Consider the following 4,284-nt stretch of genomic DNA (forward strand, 5'->3'; position numbering starts at 1 on the left):
TGATATGGGGCCCCTTTCTGTGTATTACCAGTGTGATGCAGAGTCCCTCTCTGTGTATTATCAGTGTGATGCGGGGTCCCTCTCTATGTATTACAAGTGTGATGCGGGGTCCCTCTCTGTATTATCAGTGTGATACGGGGTCCCTCTGAAGTAGTATCAGACTGGGGGTAGCTGGGGAAGACTGTGGGTGACTGTGGTAGCTGGGGCAGACTGTGGGTGACTGGGGCAGACTGTGAGTGACAGGCGGTAGCTGGGGCAGACTGTGGGTAGCTGGGGCAGACTGTGGGTAGCTGGGGCAGAGTGGGGGGTGGCTGGAGTAGACTGGTGGGAGACTGGAGCAGATTGGGGGTGATTGGAGCAGACTGGGGATAGCTGGGGCAGTCTGGGGGTAGCTGGGGAAGACTGGGGGGAGACTGGGGGTAACAAGCAGACTGGGGGGTGACTGGGGATTACTTGGGATAGCTGGAGCAGACTGGGGATAGCTGAGGAAGACTGGGGGTAGCTGGGGCAGACTGGGAGTAGCTGGGGCAGACTGGGGGAGAATGGGGAAGACTGGGTGGTGACTGGGGGTAACTGATTTCAATAGAAGTCTTCAGCTCCACAAAAAAAAAGCCATAGCTTACGCATATGGGGCAGATTTATTAAACATGGTGTAAAGTGAAACTGGCTCAGTTGCCCCTAGCAACCAATCAGATTCCACCTTTCATTCCTCACAGACTCCACAGGGGGTTAACTTATCCTGTGGCAGGCTGGGGGGTGTCTGGAGCAGACTGGGGGGTGACTAGGACAGACTGAGGGTGACTGGAGCAGACTGTTGGGTGACAGGGGCAGACTGGGGGTAGCTGGGGCAGACTGTGGTAGCTGGGGCAGACTGTGGGTGACTGGGGCATACTGTGGGTAGCTGGGGCAGACTGTGGGTAGCTGGGGCAGACTGTGGGTGACCGGGGGTAGCTGGGGCAGAGTGGGGGTGGCTGGAGTAGACTGGGGGGAGACTGGGGGTGATTGGAGCAGACTGGGGATAGCTGGGGCAGTCTGGGGGTAGCTGGGGAAGACTGGGGGAGACTGGGGCAGACTGGATGGTGACTGGGGGTAACAAGCAGACTGGGGGGTGACTGGGGGTTACCTGGGGTAGCTGAGGCAGACTGGGGGTAGCTGGGGCAGACTGGGGGTGACTGGAGCAGACTGGAGGGAGACTGGGGGTGACTGGAGCAGACTGGGGGTGACTGGAGCAGACTGGGTGGTGAGTGGGGGTAGCTTAAGCAGACTGGGGGGTGACTGGGGGTTACTTGGGATAGCTGGAGCAGACTGGAGATAGCTGAGGAAGACTGGGGGTAGCTGGGGAAGACTGGGAGTAGCTGGGGCAGACTGGGGGGAGAATGGGGAAGACTGGGTGGTGACTGGGGGTAACTTAAGCAGACTGGGAGGGTGACTGGGGGTTACTTGGGGTAGCTGTGGCAGACTGGGGGGAGACTGGACAGACTGGGGGTGACTGGAGCAGACTGGGTGGTGAGTGGGGGTAGCTTTAGCAGACTGGGGGGTGACTGGGGCTTACTTGGGGTAGCTGGGGCAGACTGGGGGTAGCTGGGGCAGACTGGGGGTAGCTGGGGAAGACTGTGGGTGACTGTGGTAGCTGGGGCAGACTGTGGGTGACTGGGGCAGACTGTGGGTGACTGGGGGTAGCTGGGGCAGACTGTGGGTAGCTGGGGCAGACTGTGGGTGACTGGGGGTAGCTGGGGCAGAGTGGGAGTGGCTGGAGTAGACTAGGGGGAGACTGGAGCAGACTGGGGGTGGCTGGAGCAGACTGGGGATAGCTGGGGCAGGCTGGGGCAGCTGGGGAAGACTGGGGGGAGACTGGGGCAGACTGGATAGTGACTGGGGATAACAAGCAGACTGGGGGTGACTGGGGGTTACTTGGGGTAGCTGAGGCAGACTGGGGGTAGCTAGGGCAGGCTGGGGTTAGCTGGGGCAGACTGGGGGTGACTGGAGCAGACTGGAGGGAGACTGGGGCAGACTGGAGGTGACTGGAGCAGACTGGGTGGTAAGTGGGGGTAGTTTAAGCAGACTGGGGGTTACTTGGGATAGCTGGAGGAGACTGGGGATAGCTGGGGAAGACTGGGGGTAGCTGGGGCAGACTGGGAGTAGCTGGGGCAGACTGGGGGGGAGAATGTTCACACACAGTGATTGGGAAAGATGGCCTGCTATAATGTATAGCAGGCCATCTCTGCTCGTCGGCACAGGGGGTGGTTAAAGCCCCCCCCCCTTCGTGGCGACGATCGATGCTATCGGCTGATCCATACAGATCAGCCGATAGCAGCTGAATACAGCTTTCCGGGTCATTGGTGACCCGGAAACCAATGGCGATTGGTGCTGTCCTGGACAGAACCAATCGCCATTACTGTCCCCAACAGAGATGGCGCCGGTGCCACCCCCACGATCGCCGTGATAGGTCAGCCAGTACTGGCCGGCCCATCTCGCCGATCTAACAGTTAAAAAGTGTCCGGCCAGGTTCTGCACCCCTCAGCTAGGTAAAGTTATTTGGGTTTTTTTTTGTTTTGTTTTTTTACATTTTTTTTTTCTTCTTAAGAAAGCCGCTGATCAGCAACTCCTCCTTTTTGGCGTAGGGGCGTTTTCCCCCCTATATCCTACCGCCACTGTCTGCTGATAAGTACCACACATAAGTGCGGCATTTATCAGCAGCTTCTTTTTTGGCGTAAGTTTTTTTTTCCTTACTGTTAAAAAAAAACGTAAAAAAACACTACATTACACCACACTACACAAAATAAAGTTTTACACTACACCAGTACACATTTACATACCCCATATACTAGTCCACGTATAAAGATGGCCCACCGGGTGTTTTCAGTGTCGGACGCATACGTTATTATTGCCTCTGACACCGAAACAGCCAGTGAGGATGCATGGGGGGATCCTTCTTTCCTCCATTGACCCTCACCATCCTCATCATCCAGTGACATGTCTGGGGGTAGCGTAGCGTACGCTGCCCCCCAGACACATCTTTTCCCCCAGTACCGTCCCAATAAGAGATGACGGTATGGCGTGAAATTCTACAAACTCTGTGTGAGTACCTCAGGGTACACTTACAGATTTAGGGTACGTGCACACTGCGGAATGGTGAAGGATAACCCTTTGTGCATTCGGCAGCTGGAGGACTGATGCAGGCGCGCCTCTCCACCCGTATCATAGACTCCATTCTATGCAAGGGCGGATTCCGTCGTCCGTCCAAAGAATGAACATGTTCCTTCTTTGGACAGAGGACGGAATCCGCCCGTGCATAGAATGGAGTGTGACACAAGCGGAGACATACGCCCGCATCAGTCCTCCGGCGGGTGCTAGCTGCGGAATGCACAAAGGGTTATCCTCCGCCATACCGCAGTGTGCACGTACCCTTAGAGTGTATAAAGGAAGGGACAGCCGAATCCAGCCCCCAGATGCCCCCCCATCCTCCGAGTTAGTGGGGAGATCGTTTGGAAACTGATCTTCCCACTGCTGGATAAAGGTTACCACCTGTACGGGGATAACTTTTATACCAGCACCCCCTCTTCCGGTCCCTCGCTGCCCGAGCTATTGTAACTTGCGTCACGATCCGAAAATATCAGAAGCAGTAATAAAGCCAATAATTAGTAGCCATGGAGCGGACCCAGCGCTTCTGGATATGAAGGACCCTGTATCGCACCAGAACAATGTTTTCCAGGTGACGTCCCCCACACTGGAAAACAGGAGACCCCAGAAGAAGTGCAGAGTGTGGCGTAACAGGGGGATCAGGAAGGACGCCATTTTCCAGTGTGACACCTGTCCTGGCCGCCATTTCCATTAGAGGATGCCATGATGCAATTACAAAGCCTCTGTGCGGCCAGGACAGTAGAAACTTCCCCCCAAGTGACCCCATTGTGGAAACTACACCCCATAAGGAATCTAACAAGGGGGGCAGCAGGGATATGGCCCCCTGGTGACAGGCACATTTGTGCCGTGAAAATGAAAAAAAAAATATTTTTTAATTTAACACCACACCTGCATATGTGCCCGTCACTAGTGGGATCTATATGCTCACTGCACCCCTTGTTAGATTCCTTATGGGGTGTAGTTTCCAGAATGGGGTCACTTGTGGGGGGTCCCACTGTCCTGCCAGCACAGGAGCTTTGTAATTGCGACATGGCCTTCATCCTCCATTCCAGCCTCTAAATGGTGCTCTGTCCCTTTGGTGGCTTGTCCTGTGCCCATATGGCACATTATGTCCACATGTGGGGTATTTTCGAACTCGGGGGA

Source organism: Dendropsophus ebraccatus, unplaced genomic scaffold (genome assembly GCF_027789765.1).
Source record: "Dendropsophus ebraccatus isolate aDenEbr1 unplaced genomic scaffold, aDenEbr1.pat pat_scaffold_515_ctg1, whole genome shotgun sequence".
NCBI classification, from domain to species: Eukaryota; Metazoa; Chordata; class Amphibia; order Anura; family Hylidae; genus Dendropsophus; species Dendropsophus ebraccatus.